At 45.0% G+C, this 12,540-nt stretch overlaps 1 long non-coding RNA gene across 1 annotated transcript in view; it reads left to right on the forward strand.

Moving 5' to 3' along the window:
• LOC138068153 (uncharacterized) overlaps positions 1–12,540 on the forward strand; it is a 237,532-nt gene that overhangs the window by 1,280 nt on the left and 223,712 nt on the right. The gene's annotated exons all lie outside the window — the stretch shown is intronic.

Genomic DNA, 12,540 nt, shown 5'->3' on the forward strand with positions numbered 1-12,540 from the left:
GGTTCACTGGTAATTAGTATTTTGGAAAAGTGCTTTGCTCAAGGTGGTGACTGGCTGCATGTGTTTGTCTCTGCCACATGAATAAAAAATTGTGTTGAAGTTCAGTGCTTCGCTGTTGTTGGCTTTCACTAGAGCATAGCTTGTAAACTGTATCTGAACAGGTTCCTTAAATCATCCCAAGAAATCAATGAACCTCTTCCTCACTGTGGGCTTTGGAGCTTGGTACAGTGTCAAGTAATGGTTCCATATATATATTTATAATTTTCTTAAATCAATCTTTATGTAGGAGATACTGAGAAAAAGCATGTGTGCTGGCTCACAACATATGCCCTATTGACTACTGTGACCACTGGGGATGGGTCCTCCATAATCTATAATTCCTAGGTGAAGCAATAAATTAGACAAACTAATATCACGTGTAAACCTTGGATTGTCTTGGCTGAAGTGGGCAGGCAGTGCATAACCTTCTCTGGGCTAGTTGCTGAATTTCACCCCGTGGGAAGGTGAAATGGAAAAAACTTAAAAGATCTAAACATAATTTTAGCCAAAGAGTAGCTAACTGCACAGGCAGGTGATGCATTTAAAATAGTTCGTGCTTTAAAAACCCTTACAGCTACTTAGTTAGTTGCCTTAAATATAGAACAGAAGTACTGTCTTGAGTGTTCCCAGCAGCTCTTCTGCATGAGGTTACTGGAGCTAAACCAAGATGCCCACTCTATTTCTTCTCTGAGTCATCAGTGAAGGTTTCGGGGAGAGCGAAGGGCTCGCTAATGCTGTTTTAACCTCGGTGCCAATAGCCTCTGAAGCGCTGCGTTTGGTGTCCTGCTTTCGAGGTCGGGTAGACGGGCTCGGCGGGAGAAGGGGCATGTCCAGCGAGGCCGAGGCGATGAGCAACGAACTCCCTGTACCTGCGAGTTACCAGGCTGGGCAGGGCACAGCTGACACAACAGACCTTGTCATTGTCTTAAAGTTAGTTCAACGTGTGGTTTTTCTCTCATGGCGGTTAAATACCTTATTATTCAAGGCTATTGCCGTTTCTAACCCAGCTCCCCGTTACTCCAGGGAAAGCAATGCGTTGTTAGCATCCGCTGGACTGCAATGGCAACAAAAGCGCAGCCTGCTGGCATCCTTGTGCTTGTTCAGAACAGCTTTATTTTCAAAGTCGTTGAATGCATCACTGTTGCACATCTACTTTGTTTGTTATTGCCCGCATACTTTGGGTGTAAAACTGTGCTAACTGCTCCGGTAGCAGCATGAGCCCCAGCCTGTCTTGGAGCTCTCAGTTTTGGTCCCACCACCCTGTGAATAGCCGAGGGGCTGGAGCCAACAGTTGTGAGACACAAGCGGCAGAAATGCCACTAGCTACTTAGGAACATGTTCTCAGGAGGCCTTTAAAATTGGTCTAGCGGTGTTGCCGAGTGTGTGCGCATCTAAACACGTGCTCAGGCCTGACTTGTGTGTGTAAACGCTTATTGGGGCAGGTGCCACGGTGGGAGAAGCCTCTCAGGGGCTGGAGGAGCAGGAGATAGTTAGGCACATGGGGCACTTCAGCTCACAGATTTTAAATTAGGCACATGTTAAATCAATGCTTAGTGAAACACCATTGCTTTAAGATTAAAATGTGGTCTTAACTCATAGGCACTTAAATCCCACATAACCCACTGTCAAGCAAAGAGAATAACTGTATTTAAGGTAATTTAGAAAGGAAGAAAAGCATTTTATATCCTGATGTAAGACGCTGGGAAACAAGTGGTGCATGAGCAGGCCACGTGCAAGACGTGGTGTTTGACGAGCAGAAACGAAGATTGTTTTCGCTTACACAAGTGATGGCAAGGACTTGTCAGGCAGCAGAATGGAAACAAGTTGCTGAAGGCTGGGACTGGGAGCAGAGGTATGGGCAGGGCTGAGCGCGGATTTACAGCGGAGGTGGCAAATACGCTGCCTGTACGGATTTCCCCTCTCGTCTTAATGAAGCATATTGCATAGTAACAACGCTTCCCCCTCCTTTCTGTTAAGCTGAGCAGACTCTGAAGTATACGCTTCCCCTCCCTAAAGAGGAATTGAAGTCCCTAGTAATTACTTTCAGATGTGCTTGAATTATAACGCTGCCTTGCTTCCTGCGTGGGCCGGGTGCTGCTCGGTCAGCCGCCTGGCCCGGCCCCGCTCCGGCGCGCGCTGGCCTGCCGCTAACAGCGTCTCCGGGCACCATCCTTTCGTAGCGGTCCCGCCAGCCTGGGGGCTCTCACGGGAATCTGTGCCCGTGCCGCGAGGGCAGCGTTCACGCGGTTCCCCGTAATACAGCTTCCGGGGCCAAACGCTTCTGGTCCTAGCAGGAGTTTAGCATGAGCCGATGCCCTGAAACTGGGCTGCTTCCTCTAGGGAAGTAAGGAGAAACCTTGCCCTGTGTTTCCAGCAGTGTTTCCCGGCTGTGTAGCTGGAAGTTTGTTCTGACAGTAGTTTCTTAAAAGTGTTCACAATTTGCTTGTTTTCTCTATAAAAGCAGCTAGCTTCCTGAGCACCCCTGTTATTCTGGAGGCATGGCAGGAGCTGGTGCTGCCGGCCTGCCACTCTGACTTTCTCATCTGCTGCTTCATCATGGTTTCGTGGCAGTGACTTCAGTTGTCAGGAAGTCAATACAGTGAATTTGGGAAGAGCCACAACTGCTTGGGAAGTGGATGCATCAAGCTAAACAGTTGATCTATCAAATTCACTTGCGGTATTTGTTTCAGTAATGGATCGCAGCCTGCGGTGCAGCTAAGCGATGGCCTCGGCAGTCGCCTACGTCCGGGTTCAGTCCGCCTGGCCGTGCGGTAGAAAAATCTCTTCAGACAACAGAAAACGTTTGTCCTGGAATTCTTGAAGAAAAAGCACAAAGTTAGGCTGCCTAGAGGGAAAACGCAGCCTGGCCCTTGTTCCCTCCGTGTCCCTTTGCCTGCCCGCGGGCCTTGCGCATGTGGATTTTGTGTGGGGATATGCTTGATGGAAGCACTAGTTGGGGATGGGGGGCACAGCCCTCTGCTGTGATTATCTTTTTTTTTTTTTTTTTTTTTCTCCAGGCTGTAAATGCCTGAAGAGAGACTTTAACATGCAGATTAGTTGAGTGAAATGACCAGAAAGAATATTTCCATTAGAGCCGTGAATCGGGATTCAGATTTGATTGTGTATTATATCCTCAAACGGGGTTCAGCCCAAAGCGCCTTGGATGGCAGCGGGGGAGCTGAGAGGCAGGGCGCCCGCTGCCGCGGGCCGTGAGCTGCCTCCCTAGACAATGCGCCTGATTTCCCTGAGTGCCTCTCTTCTGCTGGCAAGTGTAGTTCTGCTGCTGGGAAGCAGGGATGTTCAGTAGGTAATATAACAAAATCGGCTGCTTATTTGATGGGGCTGAGGAATGAACGGCCTTTCTAGCTTAATGAAGGATGAATATTTCTGGATGGGGTTCAGCAGGTTCATAATAATGCCAAATCCAAGACTAGCTATCTGGGAACATATGAAACTTGCTTAAAACATAGCAGGTATTTGACAATAGTGCTCTGAGTCAACCTGTATTTATTTATTTATTTAGGCAGAGGATTTAAGCCTCCTGCTCCACCTTTGGGATCAGGATTGAGTTATGTGGGTTTCATATCCTGATGCTAGAGTGATCCTAAACCTTTAAAGGAAAGGACTGTCTTTTACTACGTGTATGTTGTGTAGCACAACAGAGACCTACTCTTGCAAGGATCCTGTCCTGGTAGTGCAATACTGCTGTTTTGCTATATCAAATGACTCCAACTAACTAAAAAACATAACCATTGTTTCTGCTCTACTGTGGGCAGCGGACTCTGCTTTTCCTTGTTGTGCCGACGGATGGATGGCCCTTGGTGAAGCAGCTTTGTAGCGCAGAGGTAAAGCAGACCGCTTCTTGTGGACGGCAGCGCTCCGGTCCCAACTGCAGGCTAAACCTGTTTGAGGCTGGGATCCCTGTGGCAAAAGGAGAACAACTTTCTCTGAAAAACGTTTTTGGATTGCTTAGAAAATTCCCATTTTGAACCTCACATGTAATATCTGATTTTTAGTACAAAGGTACTAAAATCCTCAGATGAAGAAGATTCAGAAGGGAGGGGGGAAAAAAGCTGACTTAGAAAGCTGTCAGGATTAGACACCTTTGTGGAGAGTACAATTTTTCCTCTGGATCACTATTTTTAATGGATATTGTCCCAAAGATTAAAAAAAGTTCTTCAAGGGAAGGTTCTTCAATACTATTATTCTCAAATTATAACTTCAAGAGGATAGTTGCTATCCATAAAACAATTTTCTCCGCTTTTAAAATAGCATGACTTGAATCTAGTCATGTTAAAATCTTTAAATCAAGAGGTTTCTTAAAGATAATGAAGTTCTAATATTGCTTAATTATTTCCCTTCTTAGAGAAATGCTAGCTTACGGATTCTGTGGCTTAGGGTCATGCTTCTTCCCAATGGGTAGGGTTTGAATTTGCAGGGTTCAAAGCAACCATGTGATATGCTCTATGCTCCCCTGCCCCCAGCTCCCAGCATTATAAATGGCCAAAATTATTTGGATTGTTTTGGAAGACAGTAAGGGAAAAGAAAGATGAGATTATGGGATGCAACGGCGGATTAAAGCCATTTCTGGCTGACTGAGGTGCTGAGCTAATGAACAATGCAAGACCAAATTTCTGTGAAATCAAATGTTCTTTAATGCATCTTGAGTGCCAGCTCTGGGAACACATGTTGTCTTCTAAGAACGTGCTGCCATCTGCTCCGTTCACGTTCTTTGTTCCCAGGCGCGCGCCACCCCCCCAAGACATCATTCAGGAGCAAATGAGTTGCATCGTCAAATATGTAGATCCCTGTTGAGGGAGGGGAAGCCCGGCGTAGTGCCATGCCAGGGTTTCCCGGAGAGCCGTGTCTGTGCATAACGTACCCTCATCAGTGTGTGGGGCATCTGCTGTGCTTCTGGATGCTGAACTAGCAGTTCAGCACAGTTGTCTGTCCATCTCTTTAAATCTTCTGCGATTATAACTCTCATTATAATCCCTCGTTGGTGTAAGTGAGAGGGAGGGTGTAATGAACTTGTATAATTTGTTTTCTACTTATTGTCAAGCTTTTTCCAATTGTAAATAACATGAATTAAACCCCGTCAGTAATCTAGTCAATGTGCATTAAATCAAATTGAGCATATGTTTCAGAATTAGACTACAGATCAAATCAGAATGTATTCTTTGGGTAGTTTAAAATCAGGAATACTGAACCTCACAAGTCCTTAGCGCTACTGAATAACATTTAAAGCAATGTAAACTTAAGATCAATGTATAGTTTTAAATTTTGTATATTATTGTTTTCTAAAAAGAATAGTTGGGCTAGCAATGTTTCAGCTGATCTAATTTTTTTTTTTAATCCCTAAGTTCAATTTTTGTTATTTATTTGCTTTGAGACTTGGTTCTGCTGCTTTTTGTACTACGAGGTGTTGGAACCAAGTCACCTAACTTCAGTAAAACTTATTTTCTTCCTTTGCAAACAGCAGAGGAGTAAGGCTTCTTTTCTGTGTACGTTTCTGAGATTGTCATTAAAAGATCTTGTACAAATTGCAGTTTTTAAACTATAGTTGCTTTTACTCATGCCATGCATATTCTTGGATAGAAAGTGGCGCGAACAATTACCACTTAAGTAATACCAGTCATTCCAAAGTATCTGAAAGTATCAAGGTATCTCCAGGCAATACCACTCTTATCGCAGGATGTATAAGTAACTGCTGATTGATTAGCGTTTTAAAAACAACACCTAGATGAACCTCTGTTAATGTACCGATTGTGAAAATCTCTCTTCAGGCAAAAGTTTCAGTCATATTTGGGTTGCAATGAATTAAGTTCTGTGTACCTTCCTAGAGTGTCACGACTTGACTACTTCCTGATAGGCCTGTGAGCTGTTTAATGTCTGTACAGAGCAGATACATGTTTAAAGCTTTCTCTGAAACATTCTGTTAAACTTGGAGAGATGAAAGGAAATAAAAATGCTTAGTTGGACTCATGTCTCCAGAAAGCCCAAATATTTTTGGTTATTGAAGTCACTTAGTCATCTTTGTATTTGACTGGAAAATAGAATCACCCTATATATATATTTTGCTATCTCATACGTGTATATGTCAGATGTACACACCTGCATATATGAGAGAAGCAGACTTGTAGTTCTGAATTCAACTCTTAAAACTATTGAGTAACAGCTACACAGCAGACTTGATTTTGGCAATGCCCTTTTACAATACTGCACATCATTTGTGCAGGATGAAATGTGTGAACTTGTGCAGTGTACAGTGATAGTTCATTAAATGCAGTTTAGTTTACATGTAACTGGCCAGCTTAGTCTTTTGGATGTAATTCTAAAAATGAGCTCTGGAGTCAGCAAATATGATTCTAGAATTGGGAAGTCTAAAAGTCTGAAGTATTTATTTTTGAAAGGGAAGCAAGAGTGAATTTGGAGTAGAGCTACAGCAGAGGACTTTCACAGTGCCTGAAGCAGGCTCTCTGGAGAGGTAGTGCTCACTGCCGTCCTAGGGGAAACGCTTGGTTACATGCAACATGTCATCTCTCCTAGATGAATCTTTCAGCCCTTGCATGATGGACCTTATGCCACGTTCACCGTCTCTCGATGTACAGAGCTATTCGGAGGAGTAAGGGCATGGGGTTTGGGCTCCATCGCTGGTATAATGGACAACTGGGATGCATGGAGCAGTTGTGTGGGGCCTTGTGACTTGGTGCTGTCAGATAATGCTGTGTTGTGACTAATGCCTTTCTTCATTATATTGTTGCTGAAATCAATGCAAAACACAATTAATCTTTAATAGCACAAGGCAAGAGCCAAAGTAAAGAATAGAAGCAAATGACTAACAGCAATGAAAACTGTTGGGAACGAACAGCCCCATCAAAGGGTACATTCAGAGTTGATTTAGAGCAGTAAGTAAAGATGATTCTGTATCTGGCTCAAAAACTGATAAAGGCAACAACCATTGAAGGCATATCCACTGCACACAACGGGAAAGTCTTTTTGTGCGTTTTAATTGAAAAAATGCACTTAAATTCCAGATGGTGGTTATGCAAATAACCTTTTAATGGGTAAGCAGGAATATTTCCCGTTGCCCATGTTTATTTTCTGAGATTAAAGTTTTTCCTGTGCAAACAGTGTCCACAGGCTGGTATGTGGCAATGGACATCTGTGCTTTTTCAAGTCGTTAGCACCCAGATCAGTAATTTTGGCTGAAGTTTTGAGTGCTGAGCATTGGCTTCCAGTACCTCAGTTCAGCTGATCCAGAGTAGGGTTGGCAGCTCTCTGTTGGCTGGCTGGTTTTCTCTTCCCCAGTTTAAGCCTCCCTTGTGGCAGGGAAGCTCTGCAGAGCGTGCCCGCTGCCGGGGTCTGCCCTTGCAGTGCAGGCATGCCCTATTTAAGAAATTGCTCCATATTCTGCCCAGCCTTGATGTAATCTCAAACACCGCTCTTGTGGTATGTGGTGGCTGTGGTCTTTTTTTCCTTCCACAAGTGTGTGGAGAAGCAGGTGGTGTAGCCCTAAAACTTGTGCTGTGTGCGTGGAGGACAGTAAGGCTGCAACATGAGCTAAGGTAGTTACCAGCTTTGGGCTGTGGCTGAGATAGGATACAGGCAATTGGGGAATTTGAGCTGCTGCTTTCCTTAGGGTGACTCCACAGTGTTTCAGGAGCATAGGAAGAAACTATAACTGTGTGACTGTCAGGTAGTCTGATTTGTGACTATAACTAGCACAGAGGTTCATGTCTTGTGCCTGGTTTCTAGGAATGTGTGGCCAGAATCCAAACTGCTCTTCTGTGACAAAAAGTATTGTATGGGGGAAGTTCAAATGCTCTGAATGGTGACTTTTAGCCTGAGTGGACAAATGTATCAAATGGCGAAACTGGCAGCGATGCCAGGTCTCCCGCTATTCTGTGAGCTGCCTGGGTGCCGCTTTGGGCAGCGCTGAATCAGCGAGGAAGTTAGGGTAAGAGAACAAAGAAAGTGAAGCTGCAGAGTGCAGAGATAAAAAGGAACGTTCTGAGCAAACATCGAGACAGGTGAAGAGACTGACAGCAGTGAACTAGAGCTGTCAGCAGGTGATGAGCTATATCTGCAACCGTACTGGTAGCACAGCTCTTGGATTCTTGGGTGCTTAAAACTACTGTTTTTAAGTGATTTTATTTGTGGATCCTCAAACACTTTTCAGTAGAGATACAGGTGTCTCACTAATGTATTGCCACTGATAGTGGACTTCCATAAACTATGTCTAAAATGCAGGACCCTAGTTTCTTCTGTTGGAGTCCTTGGATGTAGTTTCTGGACCTTCAGAGGTCTACTGCTTAGTGGATTACAATACTTTAGAGGAATTGCAAACCTGAAGGAGAATCTGGTGAAAATAGGCAGAGAGATGTAAATTTCATTTTTTTGACTACTAGCTTATTAGCAAGACCCCACAACACATCTGGGGGAGAAGGACGGTGAAGCAGATGAGTTGAACTGTAATGTAGAGACTAGTACTAATATCCCTAAAGCACTCAGGGCCGCTCTGGGTTAAATGAATCTCGAAGGAGCTTTTTGCATGTGTGTTTCCTGAAATCTGGTGGTTGTCCTCTTCCAGCACTCCTAACCGCAGCAAAGAAAGGGATGTGTAAAATTGTGGCTCTGCTGAAGGCAGTGACCAGATTCCCAAAGACCGCAGTAGCTGTACAGAGCGAGAGCCTGACACCATAACCCTTTGCCACCTGTAAAACAGGGATGTTATTGAGCATAGGGTATCTGAGGGGTTGGTGTAACTTTGCAGTGCAAAGCTGGTGTTAGTCCAAGGAACTCGGTAGGGTTACAGTCGGGGAAGGAGGGAAGAAGAAAAGACGTACATAGGAGCTTTTCAGTGAAACGAGGCTTTCAGAAGCCTGATTAACATGTCTTATCACAATGTTTTTGAAATCATGCAGCACTTTACACCCACGTTGTCCTGGCTTCCACTGAAGCGTACAAAACCCCCTCTCCGGTGGTGTGGCGCTCAGTCATGTCAGAAGCCACGGCTCCGGCCGCTCCGCCTGCCTGGCCGTCGCTCCTGGCCCCACGAGCGGCCTCGGTCTGGCTGTTTTGCTGCTGTGCTATGAACTGGATCAGTGAGCTGGGCTGGGTTAAAAATAATCCCCTTGTAACCTAGATCATGCCACAGATCTTGTGCGTGTCACGTGGCCGGCGAGGGGCCAGCTCCTTGGAGGTGTGGGTGTCAGGGGGAAGGAGACGAGAGCCGGGGGGCAGAGGCGGCGGGTGGGAACTCGTTTAGCAGGCTCGACGCTGAAACCCCGTCCTGCAACAGGAGATAAGGCGGCAGCGCGTGTGTAAACACAGGCCGCTAAAGGCCTACGTCAGGTGTGCGGTGCAGGTGCCGCAGCACCTGTGATGGAGATGGCTGGCCCTGAGACGGGGGTGCCTGGGTGGTACTGAGTCTGTCTGCCCCTGTGGCCGTGGGAGATCTGGGTTGGCGCGTTTCTTAGTTGGAAGGGGTTCAAACCAAAACTCCTCTTTCCGGGTGATTTTTTTCTTTTTTTTTTTTCTAGCCATGAGTCCCAATAGGGTTTTAGAGGGGCGCCCTCCTGTAGCGCAGCTCTGCCTCTCGGGGCTGGGAGGAGGCTCCAGGAGGAGCGTTCCCCGTCACACCGGGGGAGCGAGGGGCGAAGCCTTGGCTGTGCAGCCCGGGAGTTGCAGTGCTCGGGTGGGCGTTGGGTGAAGCGCAGTCCTCCTGCCCGGAGTGCGGCAGCCGAAGCTTGCGGACCGCCTTTCCCAAAAGTTGCCTTGCCCCGGCGTTCGTGGCGTTGCTCTGTGCTCGCCTGCGCTCTGCGCCTTGCGAGCGGCCCGCGGAGCATGGGAAGGCTGGCAAGGCAGGCTCACAGAGAGACTTTGCTGAAAAGCCGTTTCTGTTAACGGCTGAGATCTGGAAGCGGTCTGCAGCGGGGCTTCAGGCTGAGCCAAGTGCAGGAACCAGTCGCTTTCGGAGCACTTAAACCTGTGATTTGTGGGTGCAGTCCCATAACTGGACATCTACATGCAGCTGAAATTACAATGACATCTACAGCTCTGCAGTGTGTTATAAGTGAAGCAGTTTTAAATATTTCTATAAAAACAGCATTTAAAAGATGAAGTCTTTAATACTTGACTGGCAAATAACTGATGGCGGTAATCTACTTACTGTGTAAGGGCAGTACATAGGTTATTGAAAACGGATGAGAGAAAGCACTCTGCAGATGCTATGTTTGAAAATATCTTAAATCGTCCTTTAATACTGCAGAAATTAGTGAGATTTCAGTCTTCCTGGGTTTTGACCTTTTGTGAGTTATTTTTGGCTGCTTTTATTTGTTCAGATTTAAAAAAAAATGCAATATTATAATCAAATGCAAAAGTTCACCTCCTTTCCAAGGCGTGCGCAAGAGGAATAATGGCTGTTATCCAGAATCATTTAGCGTGTGTCTACACAGTGCAGCGCTTAACGAGGTAGGTCCCAGAAACAGCGTAACTGCATTAACATGGTGCTCTGCCTCTGCAGACATACCCTCCTTCTCAGCAGAGCTAATTAGCCTACACAGAGCGCTGCAGTAATGTGCTTACACCACTTCCAGACCGGCGAGGTCTGCCTTTATTTTGCAATATAAACCTAGTCATCTTTTCCTTGAGTTTCATCTTTTTGCAGATGGGAAAATTCATTTTAGTGTCACAGACTTTCTTTCTCACATACCAGTCTCTTCCTTGCTTTCTTCAGTAGACAGTTTTCAAAGTATGCTGAAGAGGATGTTTGTGGGTCATGATGGTACCAAAAATGCTGGTCTCTGCAGGCTGTTTAAGCTATTGGAATAAATAATGCTCTATGTATCAGTGCTGATTTTTAAGGGTACTCTGTAAATGTGATTATTCCTCCCTGCTTTCATAGTTTATGGCTTTATGAGCTATTAAAATAACCATGCTTAATCTTAGTTTTACCATTCTGTTCTGGTAAGATCATGAGATACTGCTTTTTTTTTTTTTTTTTTTTTTAAACCTCTGAAGACAAAGGGATGATACTGTGTTTATGTTCTACGTTCATAGCTATTTGAGCCTTGTGTAGGCTCTTTTTTTTTTTTTCTGAAAACTTTTCGGCAGAGAAAGTTCTGTAGCTTTGCTGTAGAGAAGGTATCATGTCATTACACCATACGGATGTTTTATGAACAGAATGAGATATTTCTCCATACCGTGGAATAACAATTTGAGGGAATCGGACTCAGTTATGTACGATGTTTCTCCATATTATGTGATTCAACTTGTCTTTCTTGCATTGACAGTAACTAGGAATATGTACACTTCATAATTATCTAGGGTACCTGTAGAATCCGTTTTCTTTCCCCACACCGGTCATTACAGCTGACCCAGGGCTTTTATTTTAAGAAAGCAATTCATGCTCCTCATTAAGGCAGGTCTGCTGCTGTTAGCTTTACCTGAAAGTTTCTCTTTCATGAGTATCTCTGTAGTTTTTGTTTTCCTTGGCTTGTTTCTTTTCAGCTCCAGATCCCATAAAGCAGCTCAGCTGCAGTTGTCACACCAGTGCTCTGAATAAGAGAAGCCCAAAGGGAGAATTTGCTTTGAGATGTATTGCGAGAAGCATGGCTCCTTTCTTGTCGAACCAAAAGGTACCAAACGTTGAGGCTGTTGCAAGACTGCTATATACTTTGCTAGTATATATTTGCTAGTATATATTTGCAGATCGGCTACTGGAGTGGTTTCTTCAGTCTCACACCTGGTGATGTCAGACCCGTGTTTTCAGCTCATCTGTGGCTTGCGTGGTTGGATGTAACCACTGTCTGAGGTTGTTCCCTGGTCTCTCTCGGGTGACACACTGATGGCTGCAGATACCGCCTTTGGCGTGAATCCATCCTTGCAGTTGCTGTCGTTCTTTTTGCTATAAAAGAGAAATCATGCAGCATTGTCTGCAAAAATCATCCTATTTAATATTCACTGTTCCATGTTCCTCAGATATTTAAGAATTTGGGGCTGTGAAATGTGTCAGTTCCCTGGAGTCCTAAACTTACTATAAAAGGATTGGGAATATTTCAGTTGTTGAAATCTAGCAGAGGCTATTGTTGACGGAGACTCATCTGGCTGTCTGCTCATTTTTCATTGTCCTCCTTTTTCCAATTGAATGCCTGTGTTACCCCTGACATAGCTTAAGCCTGTCTTCCTCAATGGTCTCTAGTTGCTTACTTTGGCTTCATACTAGTAATGTTGACTCCATTTTTCCTGTGCCTGCTTCGGGAGAGTGTAACTTGCGTTACTGTTTCTGTTGCTGCTGGGTTTTAGGACACCACCTGACTGAATCGATCTATCCCTACAGCACATCCCCTGGCTTGTTGTTCTTGTTGTCTCTCTGACGTACGGACTTGGCTGACAAGTTCTGTCCTGATAAGACAGAGTTGTCGCTGATGGTCGTCTCCCAGCAGAGGTCTGTTATCTTTGCTGGCTGTTTTTTCACTGACAACAATTTTTTTCCTG

Source organism: Struthio camelus, chromosome 9 (genome assembly GCF_040807025.1).
Source record: "Struthio camelus isolate bStrCam1 chromosome 9, bStrCam1.hap1, whole genome shotgun sequence".
In the NCBI taxonomy this organism is placed as follows: domain Eukaryota; kingdom Metazoa; phylum Chordata; class Aves; order Struthioniformes; family Struthionidae; genus Struthio; species Struthio camelus.